General features: G+C 42.8%; 1 long non-coding RNA gene across 1 annotated transcript; it reads right to left on the bottom strand.

The window, feature by feature from the left end:
* Positions 1 to 684: 684 nt before the first annotated feature.
* LOC145540907 (uncharacterized) lies at positions 685 to 6,679 on the bottom strand. The gene is made up of 2 exons (XR_014078627.1): positions 4,964 to 6,679; positions 685 to 3,301 (listed from the first exon to the last, which is right to left on the bottom strand). It is a non-coding gene; the product is annotated as an uncharacterized LOC145540907 (long non-coding RNA).
* Between the last annotated feature and the right edge of the window lie 8,951 nt (positions 6,680 to 15,630).

The raw sequence follows: 15,630 nt of genomic DNA, 5'->3' as shown, positions 1-15,630 counted from the left end.
TAGCAGGTGCCCATCCCCCATCCTCAGCCAGGTGGCAGGTAGCTGTGTCCACGTTCCTGGAGCCGTATGCAAATAGCTTGCAGGAAGCAGAGTGGGCCAAAAGGGCCCTGACTACCAACAACCAGGAATTTGCACTCGAACTGCTGATTTCTGCTTCTGACCTTAGAGGTATGAAGACGAGGCAAGCCATTGTTCTTGCTCTCCTTCCTCCCCTTCCTGGTAACCCAAAATCTATCAAAACTAAATCTTGAAGAAATAGAACATCTGAATAGATCTATGACTGGCAGGGGGATTGAATCAGTAATCAAAAATCTTCCAACAAAACAAGCCATGGACCTGGTGGCTTCACTGGTGAATTCTACCAAATATTTTAAGAAAACCAATACCAATCCTTCTCAAAATTTTCCAAAAAACTGAAGAACAGGGAAAACTTTCTGTGCTTAAATGACTATTCTATGAAGCCAGAATTACTTGATACCAAAGCCAGACCAAAAAGCCTACAAGAAAACTATAGACCAATATTCTTTTATGGACACTGATGCAAAAATTCTCAACAAAACACTAGCAAACCTAACTGAGTGGTATATTAAATGTTATACATTTTAATCAAGTGGGATTTATTCCTGAAAGAAAGGATGCGTCATATTTGCAAATTGATCAATGTAATACACCAAACTAGTTTAATGAAAGGAAAAAACAATCTTTATTGATACAGAAAAAGAATTTGACAAAGGTCAACACCGTTTGACCATAAAAACATTCATCAAACAAGAGACAGTAACTACCTCAACATAATTAAAAGCTATATATTAAAAACCCACAGGGAACATCATATTCAATGGTATAAAGCTGAAAGCTTCTCCTCTAAGATCAGGAACAAGGCATGGATGCCTATTTTTGTCCCTTCTATTTAACATAGTATTGGAAGTTCTAACCAGGGCAATTAGGCAAGAAAAAGAAATAAAAATCACCTGAACTGGAAAGGAAGAATTAAAATCATCTCTGTCCACAAATGACATGATGTTATATGATTTTTGTTTGTTTGTTAAGTCTCTAAATCGTGTCCAACTCTTTGCAACCCCATGGAATGCAGCACACCAGGCTTCCTTGTCCTTCACCATCTCCCAGAGTTTGCTCAAACTCATGTCCACTGAGTAGGTGATGCTATCCAACCATCTCGTCCTCTGTTGCTCCCTTCTTCTCCTGCCTTCAGTCTTTCCCAGCATCAGAGTCATTTCCAATGAGTTGGCTCTTCACATCAGGTGGCCAAAGTATTGGAGCTTCAGCTTTACTACCAGTCCTTTCAATGAATATTCAGGGTTGATTTCCTTTAGGATTAACATTGTTTGATCTCCTTGCTGTCCAGGGACTCTCGAGTCTTCTCCAGCACCACAGTTCAAAAACATCGATTTTTGGTGCTCAGACTTCTTCATTGTCCAATTGTCACATCTGTACATGACTACTGGAAAAACCATAGCTTTGACTATATGGATCATATTTGGTAAGGTGATATCTCTGCTTTCTTTTTAATATGCTGTCTAGATTTGTCATAGTTTTTCTTCCAAGGAGCAAGTATCTTTTAATTTTGTGGCTACAGTCACTGTCCACAGTGATTCTGTAGCCCAAGAAATTAAAATCTGCTACTATTTCCACTTTTCCCCCATCTATTTGCCATGAAGTGATGGGACCGGATGCCATGATCTTAGTTTTCTGAATGTTGAGTTTTAAGCCAGCTTTTTCACTCTCCTCATTCACCTTCATCAAGAGGCTCTCTAGTTGCTGTTTGCTTTCTGCCATTAGGGTGGTGTCATCTGCATATCTGAGATTATTGATATTTCTCCTCACAATCTTGATTCCAGCTTGAGCTTCATCCACCGGGCATTTTGCATGACATATTCCGCACAGAAGTTAAATAAGCAGAATGACAATATATGGCCTCGACATACTCCTTTCCCAATTTTGAACCAGTTCGTTTTTCGTTGTCTGGTTCTAACTGCTGCTTCTTAACCTGCATACAGGTTTCTCAGGAGGCAGTTAAGGTGATCTGGTATTTCCATCTCTTTAAGAATTTTCCACAGTTTGTTGTGATCCACACAAAGGCTTTAGTGTAGTCAATGAAGCAGAAGTAGATGTTTTTCTGGAATTCCCTTGCTTTTTCTATGATCCAACGATGTTGGCAATTTGATCTCTGGTTCCTTTGCCTTTGCTAAATCTAGCTTGTTTATCTGAAAGTTCTTGGTTCACGTACTGTTGAAGCCTAGCTTGAAGGATCTTGAGCATTACCTTGCTAGCATGTTTAATGAGTGCAACTGTACAGCAATTGGAACCTTTTTTGGCATTGACTTTCTTTGGGATTGGAATGAAAACTGACATTTTTCATTCTTGTGGCAATTGCTGAGTTTTCCAAATTTGCTGATTTGATTTATATGTGGAGAACCCCAAATATTCCGCCAGAAAATGTTAAAATTAATAAAAGAATTTGTTGTTGAAAGCAGTGAAAGTCGTTCAGTCACCAGGCTCCTCTGTCCATGGAATTCTCCAGGCAAGCATACTGGAGTGGGTAACCATTCCCTTCTCCAGGGTATCTTCTTGACCCAGGGATTAAACCCAGGTCTCCTGCACCGCAGGTGAATTCCTTACTGTCTGAGCCACCAGGGAAAGGCCCATCAGAGTTTGGAGCAGAGAAAGGTATTGTAAGAGCCAAGCAAGGAGAATGGGACAGCTCATGCTCAAAAGACCCAAATTCCCTGATGGCTTTGGGGGAAGAGTTTTTATAGGCAAAATTTAGGAGGAGGTCTGTAGGGTGTGTGACCTTCCTCTGACTGGTTGGTGGTGAGGTAACAGAGTGGTGTTCCAGAAATCTTCCTTCTGTTTCCAGCCAGTCTGGGGTCCATGTGCTTATGCTCTAAACTTACCATCCCCACCTGGGTGGGGGCCTCAGGTCCTATAGAAGAGCTCAGAGATATGTATCAGATCATTATGTATATTTCTTGACAGGAAACTGGGACCTTGCCACATTGTTGCACTATTAATTCTTTCTGTATTGCCTCATTCCTCTAAGTAGTAACTGTTTGGATATGGCGTCTGGAACTCCAAAGGAACTCAGGGAAGGTCTAGAAGATTGAAATCGTCTTCCCCAAAACAAGAAATGGTGTGTGTTGGGGTCTCCAGGAGCAGACAGAAAGGCTTTTGTACCTGGGAGGGCACCATAGGGTCCTGCTTGGTTTCAAATGCAAAGTAGCAGGATACAAAGCCAGCACACAAAAATCAGCTGCATTTCTATATACCAACAATGAAAAAACTGAAAAGGAAATCATAAAAATAATCCCATTTACAATAATATCAAAAAGATTAAAATACTTAGGAATTAACCAAAGAGGTGAAAGAGATGTATAATGAAAACTATAAAACATTGCTGAGAGAAATTAAAGAAAATAAATGGAAACACATCTCCTGAAGATTTAATAAAATTAAGATGTCAGTCCTACCCAGAGCAAGCTATAGATTCAATGTAATCCCTTTCAAAATCCTAAAGATTTTTTTTCAGAATAGAAAAACCCATCCTAAAATTCACACGGAATCTCAAGAGACTCCAGATAACCAAAACAATCTTGAAAAACAAAAGTGAAGCTGGAGGACTTGCATTTACTTTCCGGTTTCAAAACTTACTACAAAGCTACAGAAATCAAAGCAGTGTGACACTGGCATAAAAACAGATACATGGAATAGAGTCCAGAAATATACCCTCCTATATATGATCAAATGATTTTTGACACGGGAATTCAGGCCCTTCGATGGAGAAAAGGGCAATCTTTTAATAAATTCTACTGAGAAAACTGGATATTTTACATACCAAAGAGTGAGGTTTGACCCTTACCTAACATCATGTACAAAAATAAACTCAAAATGGATCAAAGACCTAAATGTAAGACCTAAAAATATAAAAAAACCATAGGAAAAAACCTTTACAATGTTAGATATGGTAATGATTTCTTGGATATAACACTAAAGATACAAATAACAAAAGAAAAAATAGGCACACTGGACTTCACAAAACAAAAATTTTGTGCCTCAAAAGCCAACAGCAATAGAGTAATAAGGCAACCCACTGAATGGGAGAAAATGTTTTAAAATCATATATCTGATAAGGGATTAATATTCAGAATATATATTATGGAACTCCTAAAGGTAAACAACAAAAAAGCAAAAAACTTTCTTTTAAAATGAGCAAAGGACTTAAATACATGTTTCTCCAAAGAAGATGTACAAATAAACAGTAAACGTGTGAAAAGATTCTCAGCATCACTCATTAAGAAAATGGAAATCAAAACTCCAGTGAAGTATTAGCTTACTCCCATTACAACAGCTACTATCAAAAAATCAGAAAGTAAGTGTTGGTGAGGATACATGCTTGGTCACTCAGTCGTGTTCGACTCTTTGCGACCCTTTGGACTGTAGCCCTCCAGGCTTCTCTGTCCATGGGATCTTCAGACAAGAGTACTGGAGTGGCTTGTCATTTCCTTCTCTGGGTGAGGATATGGAGACATTGAAACTCTAGTATGCTGTTGGTAGAAATGTTAAATGGTGCAGCTGCTGTGGAAAACAGTGCAGCAGTTCCTTAAAAAACTAAAAATAATATTGCTATATGATTCAGCAATTCCACTTGTGGGTGTATACCCAAAAGAATTGAAAGTAATGTCTTGAAGAGACCATGTGTACACCAATATTCGTAGCAGCATTATTCATGATAGCTAAAATGTGGAAGCAATTCATATGTCTATAAACAGATGAATGGATAAACAAAATGTGGTATGTACAGATGATGGAATATTACCCACTTTAAAAAGGAAAGAAAATCTGACATATGCTACAACATGGACAAAACTTGAGGATGTTATGTTAAGTGATATAAGGCAGATCCAAAAGACAAATATTAAAGATTCCACTTATATGAGGTACTTACAAGAGTCAAAATCATAGCAACAGAAAGTGGAATAGTGGTTGCCAGGGGCTAGGGGGAAGGGAGAGAGAATGGAGAGTTATTATTTAATGATAGTTTTATAAGATGAAAGGAGTTCTGGAGATGGGTGGTGGCGATGGTTCCACAAAATCATGAATGAATTTGATACCACTAGACTGTTCACTTAAAAATGGCTAGGATGGTAAATTTTATGTTGTGTTTTATTTTACCACAACAAAAAAATTGAAAATAAATTGGAAAAACAAACCAAGACAGCAACAAAATCAACCAACTGCATAAGCAAGCTGGGTAGAATATCAGAGGTGGAAAACTAAGATTTACTTAGAAAATTCCCTGGTGGTCCAGTGGTTAGGACTCTAGGACTTGATGCTTTCACTGCCCTGGTCCATGTTTTAATTCAGAAGTCAGTAAACTAAGGTTTATGAGCCAAATCCAGCCAGTTGAGTTTTTGTAAATAAATTTTGAAAGTGAAAGTCACTCAGTTGTGTCCAACTCTTTGCAATCCCATGGACTATATAGGTCATGGAATGCTCCAGGCCAGAATACTGGAGTGAGTAGCCTATCCCTTCTCCAGCAGATCTTCCCGACCCAGGAATCGAACCAGGGTCTCCTGCATTGCAGGCAGATTCTTTACCAACTGAGCTATCAGGGAAGCCCAAATAAAGTTTATGTCTTGTAAATAAAGTTTATCTCAGCGTATATATTACATATGTGTGTGTGCATACTAAGTCGCTTCAGTCATGTCCAACTCTTTGTGACCCCATGGCCTGTAGCCCATCAGGCTCCTCTGTCCATGGGATTCTCCAGGCAAGAATACTGAAGTGGGTTGCCATGCCCTCCTCCAGGGGATCTTCCTGACCCAGGGATCAAATGCACATCTCTTATGTCTCCTGCATTGGCAATCGAGTTCTTTACCACTAGTGCCACCTGGGAAGCCTGTGTGTGTGCACGCGTGTGTGTGTGTGTGTGTGTGTATAATATACTTCTGCCCCAAGGAGGTATATCTAGATGGGTAAGACATCCAACTAATGTCTTCTTCCTCTAGTCTCTGTGTCTCTATGTGAGCAAGAGCCACACACTTGGCTTAAAGTCATGGTCCAGTATGAAGGAGGGAGAAGATTTATCCAACTTTGCATTTATCACTGCAATAGAGCATCTATAAATTACCCCCCTGTCAATGCAGAAGACACAGGAGATGTGGGTTCGATCCCCTGGTCTGGAAGATCCCCTGGAGGAGGAAATGAAAACCCACTCCAGTATTCTTGTCTCGGAAATCCTATGGACAGAGGAGCCTGGTGTGCTATAGTCCATGGGGTCGCAAGGAGTCAGCCATGACTTAGAGACTGAACGACAACAACAACACCCAAATTACTGCTGTCTAAATAAACTGCAAACTGTAAAAAGCAATAAACTGTGCTTTGTATTGGGCCCTGGATGCATAAACTGAAGCTGAGTTTGATCAGGTAAACTTTAACAATGTAAAAAACTCTTGAACCTGGAGGCAGGAAACTTATTTTGTAAAATCTTTTTGTTTTGAAATCATAGATTCATAGGAAACTGCCAAGATAGTACAAAGAGGTTCCAAGTTCCTTTTGCCCAATTTCCTCCAATGATTGCTTCTTATGTAATGCCCAGTGTTTACTATCTTACATACAGTATCAAAATCAGGAAACTGACATTGGTACAATGTGTGTGTATAATTCTGTCATTTTATCACTTGTGTAGATTTGTGCAACCACCACTGCAGTCAAGATACAGAACTTTCCTATCACCACAAAGGTCCCCTCCTGCTACGCCTTTGTAATCATACCCACTCCCTCCCTCACATCACCTCTGATTCCTGGTCCTCAATAATATGTTCTTCATCTCTTGAAGAGACTAAGTTATAAATTCAGCTTCTGACCCTGCCAGCTGTGTGACCTTGGATAGGTCACTTTTCTTTGATCATTACATAAGACAAGGTTAGATTACATCAGCAGTTCTCTCAAAATTCCACAGTGTTTATGAAAACAAGGTTTTATGGTGAAACAAACTAGGGACAGTCTGCTTCAATGGAAGGTGGCTTTTGCTGTCAATTCTCAGCCCCTTAAAATGCTAAGATGAATCATGAATCGTATAGAATGAGATGTATATGCAGCATTTTCCAAATTTATTTCAACACAGAATACCCCTCTCTTCTTTTAAAAATACCTTCTAGAACTAGTTTTTTTTTAGGGGTTGTACTTTAAGCTAGGCTGTTTCAGAGGGTCTCTGAGGTGCTTTCCAGGTGAGAATGTCTGGGCTATGACTTCTGTCAAAATGTTAGATGTTCAGTCATGTCCGACTCTTTTTCTGTGGGATTGGAATGAAATCTGACATTTTCCAGTGGCCATTGCTCAATTTTCCAAATTTGCTGATTTGATGTTATATGTAGAAAGCCCCAAAAATTCCACCAAAAAATGTTAAAATTAATAAACAAATTTTGTTGTTGAAAAAAGTGAAAGTCGCTCGTCAGGCTCCTCTGTCCTTGGAATTCTCCAGGAATCCTGGAATGGGTAGCCATGCCCTCCTCCAGAGGATCTTCCCGACCCAGGGACTGAACTGGGATCTCCTGCATTGTAGGCAGATTCCTTACTGTCTGAGCCACCAGGACTCCCTGTAGGGGGTTGAATTGTGCCCCTGCCAAAGATATCTCCACTGAGAAGCTCAGAATGTGACCTCATGTAGAATAAAGGTCTTTGAGAGGTAATTCAGGTGAGGATTTTGAGATGAGATCATGCTGGATTAGGGTGAACTGTAAATTCCAGTGAAAAGTATCCTATAAGAGATAGGGAAGAAGAACATACACCGACACGGAAGGAAAAGCCACGTGAAGACGAGGGTAAAGATCGCAGGTCAGCCATAAGCTAAGGACCGCCAAGGATTGCCCGCAGCCCCCAGAAGCCACAGTGGGGCATAGATTCTTCCTCAGAGCCTCCAGAAGAAACTTACCCTGCTAAAACCTTGATTTCAGACCTTTGGCTTCCAGAAGAGAATTAATCTTCATGGTTTGAAGCCATCCAGGTTGTAGTTATTTGTTCTGACAGCCCTAGGAAATGCAGACCAAATTTGTTAAGAATTTGGGGGATACTGAGAACTCCCTTGTGGTCCAGTGACAATCCTCTTTTCAATGCAGGGAACTTGGGTTCGATCCCTAGTCAGGGAAATAAGATCCCACCTGCCTCAGGGCGACTAAGCCCACGTGCTTTGGAGCCCCTGCACCACAACTAGAAAGGAACTCAAGTGCTGCAACTAAGACTGTATACAGCCAAAATAACAATAATAATAAATTAAATAAATACATATTAAAAAAAAAAGAATCTTGGGGATATTGAAGCCAAGAGGGGTCTCCTTTAAGTGTCTTGAGCCACCAAGCCCCTTCCCTACTCAGGGCCTTCACACACGTTGGCCTCTCTCCCATGACCACTCTTTTTCATGCTCTTATGTCAGTCTGCCTGTCTTTCTTCTGGCCACCCCATCTTCTCTAACACCGCCTGTGTACTTTTTCTTCCCAGCCCTGAGCCCACTGGGTAACCACAGGTTCAGCTGTCGGGTTGTTAGATTAGCATCTGTTTTCCATGAGGGCAGAAATGGTGTCTTGTTTGTAGGCCCTTTGCCCAGGCCCTGGGATCATGCCTGACACATGAGAGGTGCTCACTGCGTATTTATCGAAAAAAGAAAGGAAGGGAAGAAGGGAGAGAGAGAAAGAACACTGCAACTCCTCGTGGAGTGAGACCCTGGGATCACACAGATGGCCCTGGCAGGCATTTGCAGGACTGGGGCAGTTCCTCTCCTAGATGTTTCTCCTGCAGGACCTTTTGGGCATTTCTTCCAAGGAGGCTGCCTGTTGCAGGTAAGTCCGCCCCCTTCCTAGGCACTGTTTTAGACTCTGGATGGGACTGTGAACATAGCAAGTTCCTGCCTTGAGGATCTTCGGCCCAGAGAGGGGAAATAGACTGTAAACACAGAAGCACATAAATAAGGCAATTTCCAGTACAGGGCCAAACCGTGAAGAAAATAAAACTGACTAGTATAAAAGAGAGGGCCTGAGAGGTGGGGGCTACTATCTGCAGGTGGTCAGGGGGTGCTTCTTTAAGGAAGTCACGGTTGAACTGGAACTACAATGAGGAAAGTTGGTGGCCTTGTGATGCTCTGGAGAGAAGTAAGTACAGAGGAAAGGGTTCCCAGCAGGAAACCATCATAGGCCCTGAGCCAGGTTGATTTGGGACAGTTGAGGCTCAGTGAGAAGGTCACCAGTGCTGGAATGCTATGAGCAAGGAGGAGACCAGAGGAGCCACATCCTACAGTCCACAGCCAGGGGCTGGAGTCTATTCCATGTACAATTCATGCAATCGTCAGAGGCCTTTAGGCAGGGGAGTAACTTATTTATCCTTATTTATGTTTTAGAAAAAAATCTGGCTACAGTAAACAGGATGAATTGCAGAGAGTGAGATGGAGATCAGTTAGGATGTCAGTAGGACTGTCTAGGTTAGACTTGGCGGTGACCATGCCTAGGGCTGCAGTGGAGAAAGGGAGAGAAGGGGCATGCATCTCTTTTGCAGGCAGAATGAGGGGGTAAAGGAAAGAGAGAAATTAGGATAATTCAACCTTCTAAGATGGCGGAGTAGAAGGACGCGCACTCACCTTCTCCTGCAAGAACACCAAAACTGCAACTAGCTGTTGAACAACCATCAAAAGGAGAAGGTTGGATCCCAACAAAAAAAAGATACCCTACATCAAAGGGCAAATGAGAAGCCCCAACAAGACGGCAAAAGGGGTGAAATCACATTTAGAATCAAACCTCATACCTACCAGAGATGCTTGGGGGGTGCAAACAAAACCTTGTGCATACCAGGACCCAGGGAAAGGAGCAGTGACACCCACAAGAGACTGAGCCAGACCTGCCTTTGAGTGGTTGAGTGTCTCCTGCGGAGGCATGGGTCAGCAGTGTCCTGCCGCAAGGACAGGGGCTCTGGCTGCAGCAGACCTGAGAGGCACAGTGTGTGGCATAAGTCCTCTGGGAGGAGGTTGCCAATAGCCCCATCACAGAGCTGCCAAGCAGATGACCCACAAACTGAAGAACAATTATACCAAAGAAGTTCTGGCACTGTTTCAAAAGTTCTAGGGTCCATAACAGATTTCCCAACCTGGGGATCCAGAAAAGGGACTGAGAACCCCCAGGGAATTTGACTTTGAAGGCCAGTGTAATTTCACTACAAAACTTCCAAAGTACTGGGGGAAAAGACTCTTGGAGGGCACAATAAAACCTTGTGCACACCAAGACCCAGGAAAAAGGAGCAGTGACCCCACAAGAGACTAAGCCAGACTTGCCTGTGAGGGTCCAGGAGTCTCTGGCAGAGGCATGGACCGATAGTGGCCTGCCATGGGGTCAGAGGCACTGAATACAACAGTCTTGGGAGTTGTGGCATGTTGGCATAAGTCTTTTTGAAGGAGGTGGCCATTACTGCCATTACCCCTATCATAGTTTGGCCTCAGGCCAAACTACAGGGAGGGAGCACAGCCCCACCCATCAGCAGAATATTGGATTAAAGATTCACTGAGTACGGCCCCGCCCACCAAAGCAAGACCCACTTTCCCCCACAGCCAGTCCCTCCCATCAGGAAGCTTCCACAAGCCTCTTATTCTCATCCATCAGAGGGCAGACAGAATGAAACCACAATCACAGAAAACTATCCAAACTGATCACTTGGATCACAGCCTTGTCTAACTCAATGAAACTATGAGCCATGCTGTGTAGGGCCACCCAAGATAGATGGGTCGCTGTGGAGAGTTCTGACAAAAAATGGTCCACTGGAGAAGGGAATGGCAAACCACTTCAGTATTCTTGCCTTGAGAACCCCATAAACAGTATGAAAAGGCAAAAGGATATGGCACTGAAAGACAAGCCCCCCAGGTCGGTAGGCGCTGAATATGCTACTGCAGAAGAACAGAGAAATAGCTCCAGAAGGAATGAAGAGGTCACGCCAAAGTGAAAACAACACCCAGTTGTGGACGTGTCTGGTGGTGAAAGTAAAGTCCGATGCTGTAAGAATAATATTGCATAGGAACCTGGAATGTTAGGTCCATGAATCAAGGTAAATTGGAAGTGGTCAAACAGGAGATGGTAAGAACGAACATTGACATTTTAGATGACCATTATATCTACTACTGTGGGCAAGAATCACTTAGAAGAAATGGAGTAGCCCTGATAGTCAATAAAAGAGTCCAAAATGCAGTACTTGGTTGCAATTTCAAAAATGACAGAATGATCTCTGTTTGTTTCCAAGGCAAACCTTTCAATATCACAGTAATTCAAGTCTATGCCCCAACCACTAAGGCCAAAGAAGCTGAAGTTGAATGGTTCTGTGAAGACCTACAAGATCTTCTAGAACTAACACCAAAAAAAGATATCATTTTCATCATAGGGGATTGGAATGCAAAAGCAGGAAGTCAAGAGATAACTGGAGTAACAGGCAAGTTTGGCCTTGGAGTACAAAATGAAGCAAGACGGCTAACAGAGTTTTGCCAAGAGAACAAACACCCTCTTCCAACAACACAAGAGACAACTCTACACATGAACATCACCAGATGGCCAATATTGAAATCAGTTTGATTATATCCTTTGCAGCTGAAGATGGAGAAGCACTATACAGTCAGCAAAAACAAGACCAGGAGATGACTGAGGCTCAAATCATGAACTCCTAACTGCAAAATTCAGACTTAAATTGAAGAAAGTAGGGAAAACCACTAGGCCATTGAGGTATGACCTAAATCAAATACCTTACAATTGTACAGTGGAAGTAACAAATAGACTCAAGGGATTAGATTTGATAGAGTGGCCTGAAGAACTATGGACAGAGGTTCGTAACATTGTACAGGAGGCGGTGATCAAAACCATCCCCAAGAAAAAGAAATGCAAAAAGGCAAATGGCTGTCTGAGGAGGCCTCACAAATAGCTGAGAAAAGAAGAGAAGCTAAAGGCAAAGGAGAAAAGGAAAGATAAACCCATCTGAATGCAGAGTTCCAAAGAATAGCAAGGAGAGATTAGAAAGTCTTCCTCAGTGATCAATGCAAAGAAATAGAGGAAAGCAATAGAATGGGAAAGTCTAGAGATCTCTTCAAGAAAATCAGAGATACCAAGGGAACATTTCATGCAAAGATGGGCACAATAAAGGACAGAAATGATATGGACCTAACAGAAGCAGAAGAGATGAAGAGAGGTGGCAAGAATACACGGAACTATACAAAAAACGTCTTAATGACTGGATAACCACAATGATATGATCACTCACATAGAGCCAGATGTCTAGAGTGTGAAGTCAAGTGGGCCTTAGGAAGCATCACTACAAACAAAGCTAGTGGAGGTGATGGAATTCCAGCTGAGCTATTTCAAATCCTAAAAGATGATGCTGTGAAAGTGTTGCATGCAATATGCCAGCAAATTTGGAAAACTCAGCAGTGGCCACAGGACTGGAAAAGGTCAGTCGCATTCCAATCCCAAAGAAAGGCAATGCCAAAGAATGTTCCAACTTCTGCACAATTGCACTTATTTCACAGGCTAGCAACGTAATTCTCAAAATTCTCCAAGCTAGGCTTCAATAGTACATGAAGCAGGCAGAGGAATCAGAGATCAAATTGCCAACATCCATTGGATCATAGAAAAAGCAATCGAATTCCAGAAAAACATCTACTTTTGCTTCATTGATGACACAACCTTTGACTGTGTGGATCCCAACAAACTGTGGAAAATTCCGAAAGAGATGGGAATACCAGACCACCTGACCTGCCTCCTGAGAAACCTGTATGCAGGTCAAGAAGCAATAGTTAGAACCAGACATGGAACAACAGACTGGTTCAAACTGGAAAAGGAGTGCATCAAGGCTGTATATTGTCACCCTGCTTATTTAACTTATATGCAGAGTCATGCAAAATGCCAAGCTGGATGAAGCACAAGCTGGAATCAAGATTGTGGGGAAAAATATCACTAACCTTAGATATGCAGATGACACTACCCTTATGGCAGAAAGTGAAGAGGAACTAAAGAGCCTCTTGATGAAGGTGAAAGAGGAGAGTGAAAACGCTGGCTTAAAACTCAACATTCAGAAAACTAAGATCATGGCATCTGGTCCCATCACTTCATGGCAAATAGATGGGGAAAAATGGAAACAGTGATAGACTTTATTTTCTCGGGCTCCAAAACCACTGCAGATGGTGACTGCAGCCATGAAATTAAAAGACACTTGCTCCTTGGAAGAAAAGTTATGACCAACCTAGATAGCACATTAAAAAGCAGAGACATTACTTTGCCGACTGAAGTCCATATAGTTAAAGCTACGGTTTTTCTAGCAATCATGTATGGATGTGAGAGTTGGACCATAAAGAAGGCTGAGTGCTGAAGAATTGATGTTTTTGAACCGTGGTGTCGGAGAAGACAAACCCCCGACGCTGGGAAAGATTGAAGGTGGGATGAAAAGGGGACAACAGAGGATGAGATGGTTGGATGGCATCACCAACTCAATGGACATGAGTTTGAGCAAGCTTCAGGAGATGGTGAAGGGCAGGGAAGCCTGGCGTGCTGCAGTCTATGGGGTTGCAAAGAGTCGGACACCACTGAGTGACTGAACAACAACAAGGTTAATTCGGTTCTTGGGTTGAACAGCAGGCTGATGGGCAGTACCACCCCACCTTTTTATGATGGGACAACTAGGGAAGGACTGGATTTGGGGTGGGGTGGAGGGAAGTTAGAACCTCGTTTGGACTATGAAATGCATTCAAGTGGAGATGCTGTTGGTGTTGTTTGGTCACTCAGTTGTCTGACTCTTTGTGACCCCATGGACTGCAGCATGCCAGGCTTCCCTGTCCTTCACCATCTCCTGGAGTTCGCTCAAACTCATGTCCATTGAGTCAGTGATGCCATCCAACCATCTCATCCTCTGTCATCCCTTTCCCCTCCTGCTTTTAATCTTTCCCAGTATCAGGGTCTTTTCTAATGTGTCAGCTCTTCGCATCAGGTGGCCAAAGTATTGGAGCTTTAGCTTCAGACTCAGTCCTTCCAATGAATATTCAGAGTTGATTTCCTTTAGGATTGACTAGTTTGATCTCCTTGCACTCCAAGGCACTTTCAAGAGTCTTCTCCAACACCACAGTTCAAAAGATCAATTCTTCAGTGCTCAGACTTCCCTAGTAAAGTGGAAATGTTAGGTAGTTAAATATATAAATCTAGTTCTCAGAGGAGAAATCTCAGTCAGAGATAAAGATTTGTAATTCATCAGACAACAGATGAAGACTGTGAAGCCACAGCAATGGCTGAGACCCATAATAAGGGTGAGTGAAGGTGAAGACAAGAGGCCCGAAGACAGAACCTTGAGCCAACTGCCATTCAAAGTTGGTGGAGGAGAAGGAAAGTGAAGGAGCCTGAAAAGGAGCAGAGGTGAACAGGATGAAAACCAAGGAAGGTGGCATCAGAGAAATCCAGAGAAAAAGCTGGATGGAGGAAGTGGCCAAAAGTGTCAACGCCGAGAGACTGAGTAACTGAGGCTCAAGAATTGACCTTTGACTCTGGCAAGATGTAGGTGATATGGACAAGAGCCATTTCATGTAATGATGGGGACAAAGGGCTGGTTGAAGCAAGAGAAATTGAGAACAAGATGGATGAGAGGATCAAGGGAGGGTTTCTCTAAGAAGGGTCATAGGACACAGTGATGCACAGGTGATCATGATAAAGGTCCAATAATGAGGGAGAAAGAGCTGACACAGGAGTGACTACGGGAGCAACGTCCTGAGAAGCTCTGAGGAGGGTGGAATCCAGCTGGAGGTGTGGAATGCAGTTTCCACTGTAATCAAAGGTGGTGGTGGAAGCAGGGACAGAATTGGGTGGTTCTTGTGTGATTGCATCCATTATTTTCCTCTGAAGTCTGTGGTGCCATCACCACCTGAAATTGAGGTTGCAAGAATGGGAGATTAGAGTAGAATTAGTCATCTCAAGAGGAAGTAAAGCTTCCATGGTGTTGAGGTTTGTCATTTTGATTTTGAAGTGAGTCCAGTCACACAGGTATACTGGTTCTTGAACACAAGTTGGATCCAGTCAGGATTTGGGATTTTTCCAGGTGAGTACAATGGATACAGAAAAGGACAAAGGAGGGATCCAGGACTGCAAGCTGGGTAAGGGCAGTGAGGACGTAGCTGATGGCACTGCAAGGGGTTAAGGCTGATGGCTCAGAGGTCTCAGGGGGGTCAGAGATTCGCTGGTGTGGGGGTAATACAGTACCTGAGCTGGAGGAATAGGAGGATCAGGAAGTGGGAAGGTTGAAGTTACCAGGGATGAGAAGATCGGGTGTGCCCATTTGAAGCTGCGGCCGAGATGTGGTTGGGAAGAAAGGTGTGGTTGGAATCAAGGAGGGCCTCTGAAAACTCTTGGCTTCCCTTGTTGCTCAGCTGGTAAAGAATCCACCTGCAATGCAGGAGACCTGGGTTCGATCCCTGGGTTGGGAAGATCCCCTGGAGAAGGGAAAGGCTACCCACTCCTCTATTCTGACCTGGAGAATTCCATGGACTATGGGATCACAGAGTCAGACACGGCTGAGGACTTTCATGTTCTGAAATCTCTTAGCTTCTCAGCCCTTCCCAACCTG

Source organism: Giraffa tippelskirchi, chromosome 3, assembly GCF_054371585.1.
Source record: "Giraffa tippelskirchi isolate mGirTip1 chromosome 3, T2T-mGirTip1v1.2.pri, whole genome shotgun sequence".
Classification (NCBI taxonomy): domain Eukaryota; kingdom Metazoa; phylum Chordata; class Mammalia; order Artiodactyla; family Giraffidae; genus Giraffa; species Giraffa tippelskirchi.
Note: the sequence above shows the minus strand (reverse complement) of the source record. Positions and strands in the feature narration are given on the sequence as shown.